Below are 23,565 nucleotides of genomic sequence, written 5' to 3'. Positions count from 1 at the left end.
GGGTCCAGCGCTTTATCGGGGGGATGGAAAGTGAAGGGATACCCCATCTACTGTCTTCTTCACCCAGATCAGGGATGCCATCCAGAGGAAGTGGCTCATAGGTGCAATTAAAATCACCTGCTACTAGGGTGTGATCAGCTTCTTTGCAATCCCTAAGTTGCACCTCAAGATCGGAAACTACAGGTGAGGTGCACCCATTTTTTGTGCCTCTAGCATAAACATTGTAAAGAGCTAGAGTCAGACCTCTGCAGGGATTACATAGTGAAATGCCTAAGATATCTGGATTATTTATCTGCTTAGATGTTATTCGGCAGTTTAGGGAGATGCTTACCCAAGTAATAAGGCCCCCAGAGGGACGCCCCTTCCCATGCATGGGTTTCTCTGCTGGGACAAAAAAGGTAACAAACCCAACCCGGTGGAGTGGTTCTGTACTCCAGGTCTCTTGGAACATACAGATCTTATGGGCTTCAACCAGATCACTCCACTCAGGCAGGCCCAGTTTCCTATGAATGCCCGCAAGATTCCAACTAAGGATTTTTATTTTATCCTTAGTGGTTTCTCCTCTAATACCATCAGTGTCTCTAAGGCTTAGGGGTGCTAAACATTCCCTCTCTAAAACAGAAAGTGGTGACTTAGTCAGGCTGATGGCTGCCACAGTTGAAGAATTAGAGCATAACAGGAAGGACGTGCATGGAGAACCCTCCTCCTCGCCCCTATTGGTGGCAGAATGAATAGAGGAAACTTCGTCAGAATTGAGTCAGTCTACCTCTTCCAACGCACTGAATCTATTCCAGTGGGCAAACTGAGATACAAAGGGGTCAAAAGGAGGAGGTGGACCTTGCCATGGTTGCTGCCACTGGTGCATAGTATGATGTGGAGCATGTGTGTACCCTCTATTTATTGGGAAGCTGAATCGAGGGGGATATTGTCTTTGGGGCATGGGTAGAAAATAAGACAAGGGAAATGGGTGAATTTGAGTAGCCGGCCCACTACTTGGTGTATTGCATATGTAATTCACTACCCCTGTATCCCTAAAGTTAATAGTTATAACATCTCCTGCTATGGTCTTAGTATTTCTGCCCACCTAATCTCCTCTTCTAACTGCGTGTATATCCCCACACATGTTAATGGGTAGTGGCTTGTGCAATTGGAGCCACTGGGCACATTTATTTTTTAGTTCAACAAGGGTTTCTCTTTTACCCTCCTTCAGTGGTGGCACACCCGTCAGTACAACCACAAAGGGTGAAACTTCTGGCGGTAAGTTGATTGACTTAAAGCGAGCCGGCCTTATTTTTGGATCTTGAATCTTATTGGGGGAAGTAGTTGCTGTCAAATTGGTGGCTGAACTTTTAGAGCCCTTTGCAGATTGATTAAGCACTTTTTTAGAACCAGAAGGTGTCTGGGGCTTTGTAGTGAGATCTATACCACTAGAAGATGGTAGAGGCACAGCAGCTTTTTCCCCCCTTTGTGGCAAATGTTGTGTTGCTGCTCCTGATTTGTCTGGTAAGGAATTAGCTTTTGCGTTAAGTTCTTTTGATAAATTGCTATTGGTGTTATTTACCAGGGGCGCTTCTTTTGTGTTCCCTTGTATCTGTGTGGACACATTTCCACTTGCCTTATTGGACCATTTAGTATTGATTAAAGATGTAAGTCTGTCAATTTTGGACATTAGGGGCTTAATTTGAGCCGTTATTGTAGCCTCAAGATCCAATTTTAGATCTGCTACCATATTTTCAACCCAACAAGGTATGCCTGATGCAGAATTTGGGGCTGGTGACACAAGATTGTGATTCCTAGTGGTAGTTTTAGGTTTTTTCTTGATCTTAGGTATATTCCTTGGCTCTGGCAATACAGGAATGCTTCCTTCCCCTGATCCTCGAGAACATTTATCTATGGTAGACTCTGACCTTTCGAGTGTTTGGCAAGCTTCAAGGTCTGGAGTAGCCTCTAGGTCAACAAAGGATGGATCAGACTCTAATTGAGACACTGATAAGTCTACTGAGTTTGGTACTGTGAGTGTATCAGCAACAGGCTGAGGTATAGGAAGGGAGCGATTAGTTAAAATTTGCTGGGCAGGTGAGCATGCAGTTGCTAAAAGGCCCAAGGACGAGCGTTTAGCGTTCATAAGGTCCAAAGATACTCTTCGTTCCAGTATAGAGATGCTATGATCAATTGTCTCGTTAACCCGGGAAATAAATTGGTCTATAGGCCCAGTGATTTGGGATACGGCCATCGCTGATTTAGTTTTGCTTCTGGTTCTTCCAGGCATGACAACCGTATATAAAAACTTTCTAAAATGGAGTAAAGTGAATTTATAAGCAGAAAGAAGAACCAGGAGAGATGGCCCGGTCCGGTCTCTACTGGGCACTAACGGGCAACAACGGGCCCGCCCTTCGCCCGGGCTGCGGCCCGCGCGCGTCCCGCGATGCGCGTCAGTGGCCTTGCTTAAGTTCCTTTAGAGTGAGAGGGGGCAGGTTACTGGGAGGGGGCGCGGCTCACGCGGGAAGAGGAAACAGCTGATGGTATTAGACGCTGATCCTCGCAGTCCCGGGGCCGCGCCTCTCACCTCCTCTGCGGCCTCGCAGCTGGTATCCTCCTCTCACCGAAGGCACGCAAAGGGCTGGAACACTGGCAAAAGCTACGCCTGTAGCCACGAAGAAAGTTCAAGGGTCTGTCTGGAAACCTCAAGGCGAGCGGCACCCCTTATTGGTTCCCATTGGTTATAAATTATAACCAATGGGAACATTGTGCTACTCCTCCAAAAGACAGCTCAAAAACATTTTATGATAAATATTCCTACTTTTCAGAGTTTAACACAAGTAATGCAGAAACATTTTATTTCAAATTGTCAAATAAGACAGGTATGAAGACCATGCTTACAAACACAAAATTGATATATTCTTTGAACAAATGAATACATTTGGGTTTGATTTCTGGAACAATAATATTGAAGCAAAAACTGTTTGGGGTACAAGAGATTGGCAAGTACAAGGTATTGAATCATTGTTTAGAGCCTGCATGATCACAGAACAAATTATATTCTTGAATGACACTATTCAACAAACTACCTGTCTTGGCTTAGCCAAAATCAAAGATTTGAACAAACCGTCTATTCCAAAGCCAACAATGAACAGTAATAGCTCTATAGATGATGAGATAGACGTAAACCATATATTAAACCAAAACAGAACACATCCTGAATGGAAAAAATGGTTGATCTGGCCCACAGATACAAATAACTGTCAAGACAGATTCCTGAACAAAAAACAGGGGTTCACATTGACTAGGCCAGACCCTAGATATTCCCAAAGACAACATCCAGGGATAGTAACCACCTACAGCGTGGACAAGCTCTGCCTTCAATGGCTACAAACGTCCACACTGGCTGAAATTAAGCAACACCTAACTTTACTTACAGAAGGTGCTGACTTGCGTGATTTCATATTGGGACCACGCAAACAGCGTCAAAAACGTTTCATAGCGGCCTCTATATATGCAGCTTATAACGAAGTTTGGAAAGTAACTCAAATTGAGACAGCAGAATAAATACGGGAAATTGACCGTATTAATTTGGAAAAATCACTTTCTGTGGTGGACAATGGGTTAATGACTCTGTCCTCCAGAATATATTCTCTGGACAGCATTGTGTCTTCAGCAATCGATATAATATCGCAAGACTTACTGATGTTACAACACGGTCAGTCCCAATTGCGTTCTATTGTACAGCTTGGCTGGACGTTACAAAATCTGCGTTCTGGCTATGTGCCTTGGCGTTTAATCAACACAACGTCATTATTTAATATCTTTAACCTTACTGATAAACAAATCAGTTTGGCACAGAAGGGTGCTGACTATACAATTCTGAGCATTGAAAAACTTGAGAGATTACCATTGACAATGTCAGAACGACCTGTCATTGAATGGATAATACATGGAATAATAAATATTCCGATAACTACTTTCCAGTTTCAATTCTGCCAAAAATATATACAGGCAGGCCAGTATGAAAGGTTGGGTAAAGGATACATTAAGTCAATATGGAACTTGCCCTATACACATGAATGTGTCAGTAATAAAGGCCAGAAAGTGTTTCTCAGTGGCATTAATTGTGCAAGATCACTAAGTGGTACACTTTTGTGTCAGGGTATTAGCTTGCATGGAGCCTGTGAAGGGACTTCAAATAACCTTTCATGTTATCAGCTAGGCACACCTGCAACACGAATAGAACCATTCTTTAGGAGACTCTCGAACGGGAGTTACATTCTAATAGTAGATCGCAGATGTTGTAGTTTGCTGCCCGGAAAACCTTATCTCATAACCGTGACTAGGAAGGTCATGTGCTGTGAACGAGTTTTGTTCCCGAACGATTCTCCAGACAGGGAGGCAAGGTTATGGCCCGATTTGAAAATTGCTTCTATTCGAATAGATACTTTAAGCAGAATGAAGACTGTGCTCCTACAGACGCCGACCAGGCTCACGTCATCAAAAGAAACGTATGATCTCCAAGTTGCAAGGACAACAGAAGAGATTCATTCTTTATTATCAACTAATTCCCCCATACATTTCGCAGAAATACTGAACGAAATCTTAAATATTTCTGATACTACTGTTATCTCCAGTGTATTTAAAGCAGTGTTTTCGGGTGCTTTAACTCCATTCAAAGCCATCCTGGGTATTTTTCCAGACTTTGTCCATTCCATTTTTGGCGGACTTCCACTCCTTTTGGGACTAGTAGCGGGTATTCTATTTTTGATCCTGTTATTTCGCTATGGCAAACCATGTCACAGACAAAACACCGGCGACAAGGGAAGAAATGACCCTAGCCATTGGCTACCGGGACCGGGTAACTAAAATCCTTGGACTATCCCGGCTTAGAGACCTGAACATGACTTGGTCTCTTTCATTTAGACCAATGTAGCAAAGTTGTGTTATGCCTGTATTAAGGTGCTTGCTATGCGGCGAAGAATGCGTGTTGGACACCTGTCTGGCACTACAATCGGATGTGCCAATGGACGCAGATACCTTGTTGGGTCCGGTAACGGCTCATGCATTGTGCTGTCCCCAGCGGCTACCAATCCTGATGACGGCATTCGTGGAGACTTCACCACTACGATTGAGGGGTAGTGAAGCACAAGATGAAAGCAGCATCGATCAGGTACGACGTTCAGTCAGCTATGCTGATCAAAACATCAATGGAGGCAATCATGCTCAGGCTCATGAATGCATGGTAACAACCTTTTCCGAATTAGTGGAATTTACCCAAGAAGCTGTTGACAGTTTTTTCAACAGTCTAAATGATATGATGTTTTCACCAGAGCAGCAGGAATAACTTTGAGCAAACTAGAACTCGGAGTTCCCTACATCCTGAATTTGGCCTTCAACTTTAAAAAAAAAAAGCAATATGAAAAGTTTTTTTTTCTTCTCATCAGTTTTTCAGACTGCAAGAACCTTTTTTCCCAATTCAAAAATATTTACGATTTTTGGGACACTTATCTTCTGCTTAAAGTAGACATTATTCTTAGAGAACAAAATTTCTATTTTAGGTAGTCACGAGACATTCGCTAACGTCTAGCACTATTATACATAACTTTATGATTGTGATGAAATGGTCTCGCACTTTTTTTCTGTATTAAGAGCCATTTCATGTGTGGTTTTCGCATTTATTCATGCTGAATTTAGAAATATGCGTTATATGTTTAGCATTATTAGACTGCTTGTGCATATAGTATATGTGATTATGTTTCAAAATTTTCAGGATACATATGAATGTATTTTGGGGTGGTACGATATACACAAACGCTACTGGTTTCACTATGCCTAGATTTGTAAATATGGACATAGTCTACGTGGAGTGGGTGTGATGTATTCCTATAGGTACTGTATCGATTCCCCTATTCCTGACCCTGGTCTGGTTAATAATTAACTAGCAGCCATCCAACGGTGCAAAAACCGTTATCTGATTAAGCCACACCACGGCACAAAAGCGCGTTATCTGCTTAGATCATAACGCATGCCATCTAATTAGACAAGCGATATTCCTCCAGCCCCTGATAAGGCATACGGAGTTCTCAAAACAAATCAAACCTACAGCGACCTGGGAAATTCCCATAACCATTGTTTTGATTTCACCGAGAACTTCAGCAAAAGAATGTGCGAACGAGCCCGTTCATATGACATCCTTATTGACGTATATATGTCCATCCTTACGTCAATCTTGGCACCTTTCAGGTATAAATATTACCGACATTGCCTTAAGCAAACACATGCGGTGGTGACGAGATCGGAGCAGCGAGACGTGCCGAGGAGCCCAGCAGAGAGCGAAGCCCACAGGCGCTGCCCCGCCTTCCTGACGCGCTGAGAACGAGACGCTGCCTTTCTCCTGCTGAGAAATCCAGCTCCGGCGCTTCCAAGCAGCCCTCGCAGGCAGCTGGAATATCAAGACCTGGGATAAGAGATACCAGCCCTCCATCATTCTAGATCTCAGGTACAGAACTGAATAACCCCTTGCAGAGAATTCTCGAGTCAGTCCCTTGGCAAAACAAACTTAACTTAAACTGCTACTTATCTACTCCCGCCCACGTATTAGGCTTAGGTCAGGTACACTGGGGTAGGCGTGGTTAGAAGCACCAGTTGAGTACGATTAGTCAAATGTATATATGTATGTATATATTTTATCCATTTTAAAGTATCATATGGCTCAGAAACCATATCAATGCTTTTACAGTATTGTTTTATAATTCTGTCTTTACTGTATGCACTTTACTTAACTACAAGTATTGCAATAATAGCGATTCATTTCTCTTGTATGAGAAAAGAGACTGATCAATAAATAACATCTTTTATTGAACACGCCCGTCTCTTCCTTTTCTCTACAATCGGGTGAAACTAAGAATGCACTAAACTGACTGAGTAAAATAAGTTGTCTTTTGTTTTCACACGACTCTAGAGATACACTCTTGATTAGGGGAGAGCAAAGTTGTCATGTTCTATGGTTGTCAGAAACTAAATCCCTTCTTGTCTATCCAGGGAGGTTAAAATCCTCCCTGCCTATTCGAGAAAGTTTCTAGTGAACTCTGAGCTAGCTGGCACAAACATTAAACTTTAAGTCTAATATCGTCGGTAGACGACCTAGTTAACCTCTGCCCTAGGTCTATACTATTGAAGATATTATTCCAATGCGCAGAGCCTATTGGGATAATAGGAACTACACTACAAACTTACCTCACTATCTGTCACCAACCACCCCCAAACCCACTGGTTTCATATGCTTTAAAGTTACACACACCTCATGTCTCATACTGCAGATACCAGAGCAGTCCTCGAAGCAACAGATGAGAGCAGGCACATCACCAGTGCATCACAGCTCATCATTCTGCCTCTATCTTTTTGCTCAGAATAGCCGTCTTAAGAGGCGGCATAGACTCTTGTGACACACTATCCCACCTGGTTGCTCTCTGCACTAATTCATGATCTAAAGAACCAGTCAAAGTGCAAGGGGTTTGGTACCATTCTACATCCGCTTTTGAGTGATCCATGCTGTTTCAACCTTACTCTCAGCCCAGGGGCTCAAGGGAAAAGCAAAGCAAGAGTTCCTACAGTCAGTCTTTCTAACATACCAACCACGTATGCACTCTGCAAAGATCCTAGTTTATCAACATTTGTGCCGGGTTTGCATGGTATTGCAGTAGTTTGCAGTAATTATGCAATTTAAGGGGGCATACAATGGGTGGGACATGGGAATTCCCATGCAACCACCCAGGATTTTTTACACAAATCGTTACCTACGAAAAGGATGTCAAGTGTCAAATATCATACTTTCTCGAAGCAGGTGTAAGTAACATGTGATAAATTCTATTTTTCTCAAAAACTTTCTAAGTTTGCAAATGTGCTGTGGTGTGCATCATGCATACAATGTTAGAAAACTCACTTGGATGCTAGGGTATGTGGAGCAATTTACTGTATATTTCCATTGAAATGAATTGGCACTCCATGACGAGTTACCCTTGTCATTAGCATGGAAGTGGTTAACTATGTATTGGCATTGTATATTGAAATGGAATGGTGCCCTTACAATACGAAAGTTATACTAGACGTTATACACACGCCCTTACACTAGTGTGTACATAGCGCAAGGCAGTCAAAGATGAATCAGAGCAGAGAGAGAAACTGCACCATATCTTAATAGAATTTATTGCATTTCTGCTTTTTCCCTGTGATGCGACGCAGCAAAGCAACTTTGTTTTCAGCTCACCACAGACAGACAGATATCCTGCTTTAATGTCATAAGTGTAGATATAAAGACAAAGTACCATATGCTTTAGTATCACAGCACACTGTGCAGAAGACTGAACACACACACACACACTGCTTTGTAGAACGTCTTGCAGACTCCTATGACATTATTGACCCATTGTGTACAACATTCATGGCCAGGAGGGTGTTGAAGAGGCCCAATATAGTACTGAGGAGACTTTTGACCCTCTGCTTGCCACTTTACTATGTTATTATAATTATATCAAGGTTTGGCATTCTTCTATTTGGAAACACAGCCTGTTGTAATTCAATTTGCATCTTCTTGAACTCTTACAGGAGTATACTAGAAATTACTTTGGATTTCTGACTACAGTTTAAGGTGTATCATATCAGTATCTTATAAATGCATATGTTCATCAGGTAGTAATGGGTCCTGAAAGATCTGTATCTTAAAGGCTTAGACGTTTGGTCCTCCCAAGAGCAGGGTTCGTCCATTTTTGGCTCCTGCTTCCATATGATGCGTTTGCTGAGAAGAGCCTTTCCTTTCCTACCACTTACATTGAGGAAAACTTTGGTCCAGGCTCTGGTCATGAGCCGTTTGGATTATGGCGATGCCCTTTTGGCCTCAGTAAATGAGACGATGCTATCAAAATTATAAGTGGTGCAAGACACAGCAGATCACCACATCAGTAATCTCCCATTAGAAGCGGCATCTACCCTCCTCCTGTGTGCATTACAATGGTTACTGGTACAAAGCAGAATCTTCTTTAAGATCTGGTGTTCATCCCATAAGCCTCTGATAGGGAAAGGTGCAAGCTATTTGTCTTCAAAGCTTATTCGTTATTCCCCTTCAAGACTTCTAAGATCAAGTGACAAAGCCTTGGGCCACTGTTGCAAGGGTCAGAAAGTCTCATTCAGGTGGCAGGCCATTTTGTACCTAGCCCATCTTTATTGAAATAAGCTGCCTCTTCAAATCTGCACCTGCATGGATTATTTTCAAATCAGTAAAGTACTTAAGACAGCTTTATTCTAATAGCGTTGTTTTCTTTTTGCCTCTGTCCTGACATCACGCTGAGATACCCTTTCTGGGGTGATTTGTACTTGTTATAAAGTAAAACAACATATCAGAACAAATTTGCAGATGCATATGGAATGTTGGGCCAGATGTACGACCCTTTTTTGCGCTTGCAAACGGGAGATTGGCCCGTTTCTGACTGCAAAAATCGTCATGGCGTGCACACATGCTATTTTGTGAGACACTGACTCGCAAAATAGCGTTTTTGACTCTCACAATGAGGAAGGTGCATCCCTTCCTAAGAGCGAGACTCAATGTCATTTACTATTATTTTGCGACTGCATTTTGGGATGTATGACATTACAATGCATGCATTTACATCGCATGCCTTTACAACGTAAGTATTACAACGCAGTCCATTACAACGCATAGTGCTTTGGGGTGCTGGATAGTGAATAGTTTAATGTTCTATTCCAACTCCAGTCCCCGTGGACACTAGGGAAGGTTATTGGATAGTAAATTAACCTATTCCCTATCCTAGAGCGCCCCCCAGAGCAATGCGTTGTAATATTTTGCATTGTAATGGTTGCGTTGTAAAGGCTCTGCGATGTAAATGTTACGTTGTAAGTGTTGTTCACCCTGCACTCACAGTTTACCACCTACTTCAAGTAGGTGGTAAACTACTCGTAAATAGGAAGGGGTCTACTGGAGATGCTTCCCCATTGTGAAAAGTTACATTTTTCTTTTTTTATATGCATCCTGTTTTCCCTTAAGGAATACGGGGTGCATTTAAAATAAAAATGCTTTATTTAAAAAGCAGTCCCAGAAATGGTGGTATGCTGACCACAGGAGGCCACCATCCCTGGGAGTGCTAGCCATTCCCAATAGGGGTCGTAAATTGCACTTGCCAGATGAATATTAATGAGGCATGCAATTCGCGACCCCATTGGAAATCATTAACGGTGTCTGAGACGCTGTTGTACATTCCCTTTTGCGAGTCGCAAATTGTGATTCACAATTAGACGCAATTTCCTTGTTTCTAGAGGTTTTCTCACAGTTGTAGCCACAGGAAGACATATCTGTGCAGTAATTTCAATCAATCATTCAAGGATGTGTATAGCAGGGCAAATCACCTGTGAGCATCTCACAATGTTGGATTTGCTGACGATCTGCTCATTCAGATAGCCAGGTCTTGAGTCCTTTCCTGAATTCTCAGAGGAATGAGATGGACCTGAGGTGCAGGGGAAGGTCATTCCAGGCTTTGGCCGCCAGGTGAGAGAAGGAGCGTTCTGCTCTGTTGGTTCGGCAGATCCGGAGGAAGAGGGAGGCAGGTCTTAGGTGTATTACCAGTTAGTGGAAGGTCATTCATTTGTTGATGTATGCTGGTCTTTCGTTGTACAGGACTTTGTATACGTGGGTCAACATCTTGAATCAGCGTCCAGTGAAGCTTCTTGAGGTGCGGAGTGATATGGGTTCATCTGGAGAGGTCACGGCGGAGTTGTGCTAATTAGTTTTGTATTGTCTGTAGTCTATTCAGGAGGTGTACAGTGATTCCAACATAGATTGTGTTCCCGCAGTACAACCTGCTGGTGATGAGGACCTGCGTAACGGTCCTTCTGGTGTTGACTGTGAGCCTCCTGAAAATATTGCGGAGCATGCATAGGGTGTGGAAGCAGGCAGATGAGACTGTGTTTACGTGTTTCTTCATAAATAGCTTCTGTCCAAGTAGATGCCAAGGTTGTAGGCGTGGTCTGTCTGGCGGGGGATGGGTAGCAGGTCTCCATGTGTCATCCCATGGTGAGGTGGTGTTTCCAGAGATAAGGACTTACGTCTTGCCCTTGTTGAGCTTGTTACAGTTGCACTTCATCCAGTTTGCAATGTTCAGCATACATCTGTGGAAGTTGTCTCTGATGGTGGAGGGGTCTTCTGCCAGCAAGTGGATGAGCTGGGTGTCGTCGGCATATGAGATGATGTTGAGTCTGTGATATCTGTCGGTATTGGCCAGGGCGCGTCAAATATGCATTGAAGAAGGTGGGGCTGAGGAATGATCCTTTGGAGACACCACAGATGATCTTCTTGTATTCCGAGGTGAAAAATGTTTTTCAGATTCTCAGGGTTCTTCCGGTGAGGTATAAGGCAATTTATTTGAGGGTGTCTCACCGGATTTTCATGTGGTGGAATCTATTGATGAAGATGTGGTGGAAGATGGTGTCAAAGGTGGCTCTTAGGTCCAGGAGGATGAGGGTGCATCGGTTTCACCATGGTCCAGGCAGTCGCAGCTGATGTATATGGGCGAGATGGGTGGTGCACAACCATTCACAGGAAGACAGAAAAAAACGAGGTGGGAATATACAAGCACCACTGCAGCATAAGGGCTCGCTGCTCCAACTTAAAATAGGTTTTTGTGGGATTCTCGCCACACAAGTGCCAAGTGGCAGCAGTCTCTCTCGCTCTTGAGGCACAAACCATTGTTATTTTGTCATGTACGGGGCATGTCCTCAAGCTAGAAATTTTAATATTGTGAGCCTACTGGCATTCTTTTTGTGGCCCAGGGCATGGTCACAAGTATTCAATCTACTGTCAAGTAGCTATGGGCGGGGCAGGACGAGCTGACAGTCAAGGTGGGAGAGGTTTGCTCTTGCAGTTTGGGCATGGGCAGGGTGCTCCACCCATCCCATGTTTTCCTCCATTGCCATTTTAAAGTAAATAGAGTTGTGAGGAACTGCTTCCCATCCAGCCTTCCGGCCTGCTAATGGTCACACTTTATGGTAGTAAAATTGATCTATCAGTTCCAGGCTGGAGTCACTCATGCAGTGGTGAGTGCTCATTCTCCAAAATTTGTTTTACTCCAGTGAGATTTACATTTGGCATCTGCCAGTCAACCATCCATCACTGTGCTTAATCACGTCCTTTGCTTCTAATAGACTACGGCATGGAGTGCAACACCAGGGGTGACTCTGCTGTGAGCTGCCATAGTTGCAGAGTAGTGTCACCGCTGATATCTTGCTCCGTGCTGCAGTCTTTTGGGATCAGAGATCCTAGTGGCTCTAAAGTAATGTGGAAGACAGGCGCTGATATGTCTGTGTGCCTGTGTACGTTTGTCTCATGTTTGTGTGTGTGTGTTTGTGTAAAACTATATGTGTAAGTCTCCATGTGTGTTTATCTGTCACATGAGAGAGACTGCTCGTAGTAGTCTGTATGTGTCTGCTAAGGGTGAGCATGAGCGATCTAGAAAATTAACATGAAAAGCCATGGCAATTGTCTTGCATAGCTCTAACAGCCCCAACATGATCCTAACTATAAAAATGGTTGTCATCTAAATCACACATCAAACAGACTTTTCAAAGTTCAGAAGCATGTTTCTTTAACATGCAGAAACATTCTATCAAATTACTGCGAGGAAGTTTTTTATTGAAGGGGTAGTTTTAAAAAATCAACTTAGAAGCAGGCACACTCTCCCCTCTTCCTACACATGCATGCAGATGCCATTAGTAATACAAGAGGCAAGTCAGTTATTTGATCCCTCTATGTGGCCTAGGTAATTATACATTGAGCAACCCACAGTGCATTAAATCAAATACAAGAGGTGTTTGTACAGCACACTACTAGAACTCCCGTGTGTGAAGGTGCTTTAATATGGAGTACTGAAATAAGGAAGAAAATGAAATATTTTTGTTTTGCATAGAATCACATATTTTGGTTCAATGGATCCTAGGTTTTCCTATCTCACATTGTGCAATTCAGTCACTAGTTAGATATTTCTTTCTATCCCACCTCAAATGTTACTGCTGTGTCTTCAATTATTATTATTGGCAATCATTGGTAAAGCATTATAGGGGCAGAGTGTGAGGGAGAAGCCACCTGAAGATTCAGCTCCTTTGGGGCTACAAGCTGAGCTCGAGCCAGACATCTTATTACAGACTACACTGGCTTGCTTAACTTTAGGGCTGATGTGGTTTGTATAGCAACCTTTACGCCCCATTATTCTTTAAAGCAACCAGCCACCATTGGGTGCAGGAGGGCCCTGATGTCATCGGTGGCTGTGATCAGGGCTGTCTCGGAGCTGTGGTTGGCATGTAATCCTGTTTGAGAGGGGTCCAGGAGGTTGTTGTGTTCCAGGTAAGTTGGAAAGGGGAACAGTGATAAGGGCTGGTAGTTCTTTGGTTCTTTTGGGTTGGCGTATGGTTTCTTCAGGAGGGTTCTTACTTCAGCTTGTTTCCAGTCCTCACGGAAGGAGGCCATGGTGATGAAGTTGTTAAGGACTTACTTGTGCTCATCACCAATCATCTTGCTTTCGAGGTTCAAGATGTGTTGGCGACATGGGTCCATGGTACTCCAGCCTGCATGTAGTTCATGATGGAGGTTGTGGCTTGAGTTGTGAGAATGACCCAATGGGTGAGCAGTTGTTCGGGGTCTCTGTTCGTGGGTGTGAAAAGGCTGATGCTGTTGGCAGTGGGTGGTTGGGTTTCGAAGTTTTTGTAGAGGATTGAGTTCTTGTTATGGAAGATGTCCGCCAGGGTGTAACACAGTTCTTGGGATGGGCTTTCGTCATTCTTGACAGCTGCAGTGTTGGTAAACTCCTTCACGATGGTGAAGAGCTCTTTGCTGCTGTTTGTACTGGCTTCTATGCTGTCTGCTAGCAGGGGCGGCTCTAAGCTCATGGTGGCCCTGGGCAGGGAGCGTAGGTAGGGGGCCCCGGAAGAGGGAGTCCGGGTGGAGTGGAGCGCGGAGGCCTGTGAAGAGGGGAGGTTCAGGGTGTTTGGAAGTGGAATAGAGTCGGAGGCCGCAAAATCCCTGACAGGGGCCGCCACGCAAATATGTATCCATCCTCAGAGGATTATTATATTAAGGATATATTTGGCGTGGTGGCCCCTAGGGTTTGGTGGCCCTGTGCAGGTGCACAGCTTGCACATGCCTAAGGCCGCCCCTGCTGCTAGGGTGCACTGCTTTGTTTCTTTCAGGAGGCAGTGTTACTGGCTGAGTGCTGTCTTGAAGGTGGTATGCTCTCCAGTCTCTTTGCTGATGTGCCATTTCCTTTCTAGTTGCTTTCAGTTGTGTTTGGTTAATTTCAGATCTGCTGTGAACTAGCTGACTCTTCTGGCAGGTCCTTTGAGTTTGGCTGACTTGGGGGAGGCTCTTGTGTCATAGCATTCTTTGACACACTGAGAGATGCTCTTTGTAGCCTGTTCTGGGTTGGATGTTGTGTCTGGGTGGTGGGAGTTGAGAGCATTGTTCCACTGGTATTCTGATATCTTTTTCCAGTTTCTACGTGTGGATCTGGCGGGCATGGTTTCATGTTGGTAGGTCCTTAGATGGTGAAGTGGATGCTGTAGTGGTCGGTCCAGGTGAGCTGGGAGATGTGGTTGTGCTTGATTTTGCCACTGGACATGAAGATGGGGTGAGGGGTGTGTCCAATGATGTGGGTAGGGTCAGTCATAAATAAGCATGGGCGGATTTTGCGAATTGGCAATCCGCGAAATTGCGTATTTACGGATTCGCAATCCGCAAAATCCGCGAACTCTCGCGAATTTGCGGATTTTTAATTTTTTTTTGTGTTCGCAAGGATTTCTGCCAGTTCGCGAGGATTTTGTACCAGTTCGCAAACGCGAACTTACTTTTCGGGTAGCAACGGTCGCGAACATGTTGTTTCTACATCTGGTTCATCACAGCACCCTCTGTTTCACCACTGCCACCCTCTGTTTCACCACTGCCACCCTCTGGCTCACCCATGCCACCCTCTGGCTCACCCATGCCACCCTCTAGTTCATCACTGTAGATTATGGGTGGAAAAGCACACCTGCCCTGCCTCAACTGACATAAATGAATTAGGGGCTGATTAATGTGTTACTGAATTTGAACTTCCTGGCTGCAACCTGCTTCCTTATCTGTAATTGCTTTCTCTGAGCCTGCTGTGAGGGTCAGAGCAGGGTCATAGAATAGTTGCAAGTAGGCAACTGAACTCTGAAGGGGCCCCTCAGGAAGCACTACAGGGACTGGTTACTAATGATAAGATTGAACTTTTGCACCTGCTGAGTGCTTTCAGTTTTGCAAAAATCCAAATATCCAGCAGCATCCACAAAAAGTAATCCTTCCAGGCAGTACAGGGAATGGTTACTAATGATAAGATTGAACTTTTGCACTTGCTGAGTGCTTCCAGGTCAAGATCCAAATCAAAGTGACCAGCACATGAAGAAAGCACTGAGAGGAGCCTGCTGGACAGGAACAGGAAGTTGGAGACTGTGGGGCACTTCTTTCCTCCCCCCCCAAAATGGACTCCTTGCAAAAAAAAGTGCAGGCAAATGTCAACCTGAGGAGTTATTCTGATAAAAATCATAATTTTCAAGGTTTATGCTGCCTGCTGGTGGATTTCTTGTGCGAAATTGCAAATTTTGCAATCTCGCAATTGCGAGATTGTCGCTGCCCGCCGCATCTACGTTTTCGCAAGTATTTACTCCCTCGAAATTGCATAGTATTCTAGTTGGCAAGTGCGACCAAGCAAAAAAATCCGCTTCGCACGGATTTACGAATTTTCGGTAAGTTCGCGAGAGTTCGCGGATTGCGAATTTACTGAAAATCCGCAAAATCCGCGAGCGGAACGGATTGTACGCCCATGCTTAGTCATAAATTGCTTGAGGCCGATTTTGCTCATGCTTTCCTGGAGGTCGGTTGTGTTGTTGATGCTGGGTTCGTCAAGGTGGAAGTTAAGATCCCCTAGGAAGATGCAGTGGTTGGAGTCAATGGCGATAAGGGCAATGAAATCAGGGATTGTACTTCAGAGCTAAACCATGGTCCTGGCTGTCTGTAAATGAGGGTGCCTATGATGGTGCTTTTTCCATCTGTATGAAGTTGAGGTGCTCCATTAGCAGGGTTGAATCATCTGAGGCGAACGTGCAGTGGATGGTGTCCTTGTGGATGATGGCAATTTCACCTCTGTATTTGTTGTTTCAGTCCCGGTGTGTTATTTTGTAGCCTTCGGGAGTGGCGATGTCTGGCACAGAGGCGGGGTTCAGCCAGGTCTCTGTGAGTAAGATGATGTCCATGGTGAGGGATGAGATTGTGTCCCAGATCTCTGTGGTGTGCTTCCTGTGTGATCGTGTGTTGAGAAGAATGCACTAAAGGTGTACTGTGATGGTCTCTGCCATGTGGTGGACACAGTTGTGTTTGCAGTGTCTCTGGTGTTAGTTGTTTCGGTGTTGCAGTTGAAGTGGCAGTTCTGACAGGTGAGTAGTCCTATGGTGGTGCATGGAGATGTGTGGCAGCAGTTGTTATCGATGTACCTAGAATCCAGGGCTTGGAGTCCTTCGGCGTGTGCCTGTGCGGGGTGGAAGAACCAGGGTTTCTGTCTCTGAGTGCGGTCCAGGTGCGGATGGGCGCAGACAAACTTGCCTTTGGTGCACTAGTGGCGCTCCTGCTGCAAGCAGCCTCTATTAAATAGGTCCTGGGAGTTGGGTGGGGTACTGAGTGGCGGAAGCAGCAAAACAGGCTGGCAGGGAGCTGTCAGCGTGACTCAAAAATTGTCAGAGTTACAGGAAAGGAAGCAAGGGTTTAAGAAATGACAAGTACAAAAATAGATTAACAAATACGGCTGAAGTGGACTGGCTGACTAAATGGGGAATGAGTGGAATAGGAAAGAAAAACAGGGATTAGCAAAATTACACAATGGCTGACTCACTGCAGGGAAACAGGTCTAGGAGGTATCTAGACTCAAATGCCAAATGAGAATATCAATGTTCTCCTATAGAGGGTGAAGATAAGGCAAACCTTGCTCCCAATAAAGCATCCGTCAAAGAATTCTGAGCTAAGATCCGATTAATCTTTTTCTTCTAACATTCCTAAAGCCAGAACAGGTAAGGACAGTTAAAGAACATAAATAGATTCAGGGATAAGTTTAGGACTGTAAATTATTACAATTCCTTGAATTTAGCAATGTTGTATTTCCAGTGATACGTTCTCTAGAGAAACAAAAACAGATTTTAAATTATCCTACTGCTATGGAACAAAATTGGGATGTAACATTCAGGGATACAGGGCTATTTTTATTCAAATGGAGAGAAGTGTAGCAATGCAACCGAGAAGAAAGATTGCATATTTGTGGCGCTTCTTGGTAACCAGTGGTCATGGTTGGGGAGTACAGGAAAAAAGATACGAGAGAGTGAAAATAGGCTACCAGGAAAGGCTTCCAACAGGTTACACCTGATGTATTTGTGAAATGGATGACACTAAAAACACTAGCAACTTTAGCAAAAACGGGAATGAGGAAAACCTAATCAGAAGTCATGGATTGCATTAGACAGCCCCATCACGCTTCACACCAGGCACTTGCTTTGCTATGAAATAGAATAACCAATGATCAATCTGCACTATTCTTGAATAAAATTCAGCTTCTTAGACTTACAAATGAATTTTAAGGTTTGTAGGGAAAATACCACTTGGGATCATGCATCTGACTTTCTCTGTCAGTCAGACAGTCTTAATAACTTTATTCAGCCCAACAAGAGCCATAAAAACACCATTTGTACATAAATGCTGTGGCGCTTATTACAATCGTGGTTGGAAAGCCTCCGACCTTTGGTTGGAGGCTTACCGACTTCTATTGATGGTTTCAGTTCCTACTGGCTGACTATGAATCAGCCGGTTAGAATTGAAACCATCCGGTCATTCCGGTTGGCTTCTGATGAGCTCAAGGAGTCTGTCGGTCAGTCGGAAGCCGGCCAGTAATCCTAAAGGGCATCCTTTCCACCCTTGAGATTACGATATGGTTTCCGGCAGGGTTTCCATGCAGACCTTTCCGACATGGAAACCCTGATGGAAAGCGTGCATGGGGGTCCCTAGCAGAGCCCCCTAGTGTGCGGGACCTCCGGTTGGGGGCCGAGTGGGCACCTAATGTGCCCCCTTGTTAATCCCTGCACCCAGTGGCAGGCACCTTGAGGTGCTGGCCGCAGCGTCAAGGGATCAACACCACCTCCCATTACCCGATTGGAGCATGTACTGCGGCTGGTTTACGGCCGTAACACATGCTTCCATAGGGAAATGTCGGAATGCGACCGAACAGTCTTTGGTTGTATCCAAATCAGGCAATTGGGACCACTGACCAGAGGTTGGTGGGTCCCGTTTATGAGACTGTGTGGGCAGACGCAAGTCTGCCCGACATCGTAATCGGCCCTTTTCTTAATTCAATAAAAATATCTAGATATCTAAATCAATGATCCTAAAACAACATTATGGAGCTGTTAACAATATTCACATTGGTAAGTGATCAGCTATGTTTCCCTATTTTGAGGACACTTAATTACAAGCAAACAACTGGTTTTGGTAGGTAGTTGTAAAGCAAACAGTACCTGACTGGCCCTTCTTAGCTTAACAGTATGCACTATTGGTAATAAATAACATTTCATAGGATATGAATATAATTATAAAGTAGGATAAAGTGCAGAGTGTTCTGACGAGGCTGGTTCTCACAAGGACGTTCACTGAGGCTTTTAAATCAATTACCACAATGTGGAAACGTGACCAAATCTGCTCAATTTTCAATCTAAAACGCATTAGGTAGTATTTGTCCTGGGGGTTTGATACCATCAAGAGATAAGTTTCCAGACCTTCCTCTGTGAGTAAATCTATATGGGATAGTATTGTAGGTGTGCTTATCTTTAACCTTAGGCTGGCATCTTCGAGATATGCTATATACAATTCCTTCACCTTGGCCTTACATAATACCTGATTGAGTTAAAATATGTTTCCCTATGGACTAGATCGCTATAATTGTACCTCATGCACATCACTCTTTTACGGATTTGAAACAGATCAAAATCAAATTAAATATGTATCTAATAAAATTTATTCAATACAAAATAGTTAAAAACATTTCTCCTATATCTAGTCACTCGATATAATAGTGCATTTTGAAATACATTACAAATGTATACATATTAAAACATATATTCTTTAAAATATTTTGAAAAGACACAGTATTTCAAAAATAAAGGATTAAAAAAAACAATATATGAAAGGAAACCAAAAACCGGGGCCCTATGTATCAGCCCTCAACGTTGTTAATATGTTCCGTGCTACAGACACAGCTATAGCCGGGTATGCGGTTATTAGGCTCTGTGTCCTGCTTCAGATTTAACATAGACCAAGGCGCCGATGCGTTTCGGTGGAGTAAGATTATTCTCTTTCACCTTCATCAGGACAAAGTGTCATAAATTTCCTTCCTCATTCAGTTCATATATCTAACAGAAAATATATCACAAAGTCAGTGCATCATAGTAGACCCTAATGTAAACAGATATAAAAACCTCTGCAATTCCCCTATACAATTTCCCTATATATAGGCTTCATTATTTGCCAATGTCCTATTCTAATAAAGAGAAATTACTAATCATCATACTTAATGCCTAAAATATATACATATATTGAAAAGTTCCAAATTCTATTGTTCATGTGCATCCGCAAGCTCACATTCACAATTTCACATCTTGTTTTCCCCAGTATATTATATTCTGAGGAGGTTCATTTAATCCCTCCTTTATTATTATCTAGTGGGGATCCTTTCTTGATAATGAATTTGTCCTGCTCCCACTTCTCCCGCCCCCTTGGGTGGCTCTCTTTTATACTTATAATCACATTTTTACCTTAATTTTAAGGGATCATCTTTTATTTCAATGGTATGATTTCTAATCGAGATTCAGTTGAGGTATACTTTCTGGGGAAATAAGAAAGAGTACAAGCCCTTTTTATCATATGGGGACACATACTCTTGTCATTAAAGCTGGAAACTGACTCTTCGTGATGCAATCAGTTTTCCATGTGTGATTTCTCACCTGTAGCGTATTACGTGGTAGCATTCGTATTTAATTGCTCGATTTAGCGGATCTGCTTTATAAATCTTGTTTGCAGCGCTTAACCCTTCTGCCAGGCACTTGATATGGTTCTTTGCTCCCCACTCGATCTATCTATAAATTATGTCTATATACATTTATTTTTATCAATTTTCTACTTTCACATGTCTCTCTCTTCTATCACGTATAAAATGTACCCGTGCTTACCTCATTTATCTTTTATTTGTGAAGAGACATGTTCTGGCTGGGAATGTTTTTGATAGCCACCTATCGTCTTGCGTAGCATCTTCTCTGTTGTTGTTTTCTTATGGCACAAATTCAGGGTTGTTCAGACAATTAAAACAACAACCACCCGCATTAGGTTCGGTAATTTGAATGACCGGGATTCTTCACTACGATCTATAGACCCGGGTACTACAATTCCCAGAATCCCTTTGCATGGCCCCTATCGGACCCGGCTGTAGCATGTACCTCAATGTATTGGGGTCTTGCTGCCACCAAAAGTGGCTCAATAGAACGACTGCAATCCCCTCTCCTGCCTTTAGAACTAGGCAGCACCAATCAAATCTCGCAAACTATAACGACCTCACAAACAGTTGAATTAGTTCATTCTAACGATTGCCCCCCAGAAAAAAACAATAGGAGCACAAAAGCAGAGATGCTGCTCCTTCAGAAAAACTGCGAACTGGTACAAACAGCGGAATAAATAAACGTAACATGTCTTGATGAGAAACATGCTAGTATACAAGAGGACCACCAAGACCATCAACTCACTTATCAGAAGGGCAGCAAAACGTCCAAAAGGCTAACTTAGGAAACATTACTCCAGTTCCACAAGAGGCCCACTATGATCAACAGTTTGCTCACCAGTAGGACAACATCATCGCCCAAAAGAAAAATTCTCAAATCACTTCTCCAACTCATCAAAACACTTCACCGTATAGTTTATGCATAGAACACAGCATTCAGAAATTTCCTCTGACCTTAAACGCGTCTGCGGAAGGACTTGAGAGTCTATTAGAGACAACTAATTCAACGCCCTGTAAGCAAGAGGAGGAAATGCTTAGACCAAACCCCAAGCATCATCAAGCCACCCCTCAATTACCGGTGACTATTCCTAGTACAGATGTACCCTACCACAAGCAAAATCAAATCCGGAGCTTGCATTAAAGCACCAATATGGCCAACTGTCCAAAGCAGCTCAGCCGGAAGAACAGAAAATAAAAGAACATAAAACAAATGAACTTGTATCATCTCCTTTAAATAATTATTTCCTTCATTCTTAATTAACTACAGATCCAGGATTAACAACATCTCCTGTGATCCTTTCGCCACCGGATGCACTCTTTGAAAAATTCACACCACAGCACAATCAGCCGCCCATTTATGAAGATTTACCCAACAGTAATGGTGAAATGACCTTTTTAGCCTCCCAAGAGTGGGAGGAATTAGTCGCCTCTTACAACCATGATCTTAAACCTTCAAAAACCACTCCCTTGGAAAGAGGCAACCAAAATAAAAATTTAATCTGGGAATCATTACTAAGTACAATGCAATATTTAACAACAGCTTTACAATATCAGTCACACAAAATGGATCTCCAGCTGACAGTCCTCCAAACTTTAGCTGACTTTACCTCGGGGTTTGACAGGAAATTAGCCGACCTGAATGGCTTAATAAAGAGAGGGCGAAGCAACCTACAATGTACAGCAATCGCAACTAGAATGTTTCTGTGCCCCAATAGTGGACAAGCTACAAACTCTTCCAGAAATATTAGGCGACCTACTGTCTGTCCTGAAAACAAATGTTACTAAGCAGAAAAATGTAGGCAACGACAAATCCTTAGAGGAAAAAACTATATCGGCCACATCCCTCATTAAGACATCCCCATCAAACAGTGCACCACCAACAGAAGGTGGTGGATGCCGGCAGAACAGCAAGCCAGACTCCTTGGAAGAAGTCGCTTGTCCAGTAAAAACTGGATGCAAGCAAAAAAGGAAATGAAGAAAGAAGAGAATGCATCTCCAGTTCCTATGTCTAGTCGTCCCTATTACACTAGACCACACAGCCAAGGGAACACCAAATCCACCAGCTCCTCCAGCATCATCTTCGGCAGAAGCCAGGAAAGAGGCCCAGCAAAGAGGCCCAAGACCCACAGCCAGTGTCAAGCCAGGCAATCAAGAACCGACCAGGAGATTGCTTGATTTTTATTTTTGTCAAAGATGCTTTATTCGAGATTTTCTCATAAAAGCACATACAATCACAAATATAAAAACATCAATAAAAAAGCACCATTACATTTGAAAAGACATTAATTCATTGTTAAAAGTTGCAAATAGAGTATGCGAGTAAAATAAAATACAGATGATCTCTGAATACTATAAAAACAGTCAGCTGCATTAAACCCTCTGTCTGATAGTCCATGCCCATCCAAGATATTTAGCAGTAGCTATAACTAGGGGCAGAAAAGTGCTAGTGCAAATTATTCTTAAAGCTACATCACTACTAGTGGTACCTAAGTTTTTGCACACAGGTGTTAGCCAAATGCGCCTGGGTTCAGCATAGGGTCTACAAGCAAATAAGAAGTGACCAATAGTTTCCTTATGTGCTCCACAGGCTGGACAATTGCTATTAGATAACCCCCCCCCCCCCCCCCACCTGCCTGTTAAGGACCTAAGGGGGAGAGCACCAGCTCTAATTTGAAAAAGGAGCTTCCTTTCCCTAGGCCAGGTAATAGCATCCCAGTAGAGTTCTAAGCTGGGATACAGTTTGGCTTCTAAATAACCTCCAGCCATAGAGCCAGCCTTAGTGACTCTCCAATTCCGGGTTGCCACATGTTCCCAATAAATTTCCTTTAAAACTTTTTTGCTTGGGAATGGGGAACCTATAGGATCATCCCAGAGCAATTGGAGGCCAAGATCACCCAGCATAGTTCTAAGGACCTTTAACCAACCTATTTTATGAAACACATCCGCATTAATTATAGCTAGAAATCCCTCGGCATAATGATAAAGCTCGGGGGTAGTCCAGAGCCTCCTCCAAAATAAAATTGGACGAAGCCTAGTTATGTCTACTACAGCCTTCTGCCCAGATCATACCTTAGTGTGAGTAAAGGAGTGTTTTTAGGGAGACCAGTGATTGCCCTGAGAAACTTGTTTTCTGATGTTTGTAATGACTCAAGCTTCTCAAAGCCCCACAGCTCGGCTCCATATAGTGCAGAGCCAAGGGCCTTGGCCTCGTAAACCTGCAGTACTGGCTTAATCGGTTTGGTCCTGGATTTTCTATGCTCCAAACCAGGAGGACCAGCCAAATGTCTATGCCTTAGAACTGCAATATCTATGTGCTGGGACCATCTAAAATCATCTGTTACATGAATAGCCAGATACATAAAAGCTTTGACTATCTCTAGATGGCGGTCATTCATACTCAGTTTAGATCTAAAACCTCGATGGGGATTAA

At 43.4% G+C, this 23,565-nt stretch overlaps 1 long non-coding RNA gene across 2 annotated transcripts in view; it reads right to left on the bottom strand.

Moving 5' to 3' along the window:
- Positions 1-19,170: 19,170 nt before the first annotated feature.
- Positions 19,171-23,565, bottom strand: part of LOC144827790 (uncharacterized) — a 105,491-nt gene continuing 101,096 nt past the window's right edge. For both annotated transcript variants that reach the window (XR_013610372.1, XR_013610373.1), the window contains one exon: positions 19,171-19,497. This is a non-coding gene — a long non-coding RNA (uncharacterized LOC144827790). The remainder of the gene's footprint in view (positions 19,498-23,565) is intronic.

Source organism: Lissotriton helveticus, chromosome 4_1, assembly GCF_964261635.1.
Source record: "Lissotriton helveticus chromosome 4_1, aLisHel1.1, whole genome shotgun sequence".
NCBI classification, from domain to species: Eukaryota; Metazoa; Chordata; class Amphibia; order Caudata; family Salamandridae; genus Lissotriton; species Lissotriton helveticus.
This window is presented reverse-complemented; position numbering and strand designations above follow the sequence as displayed.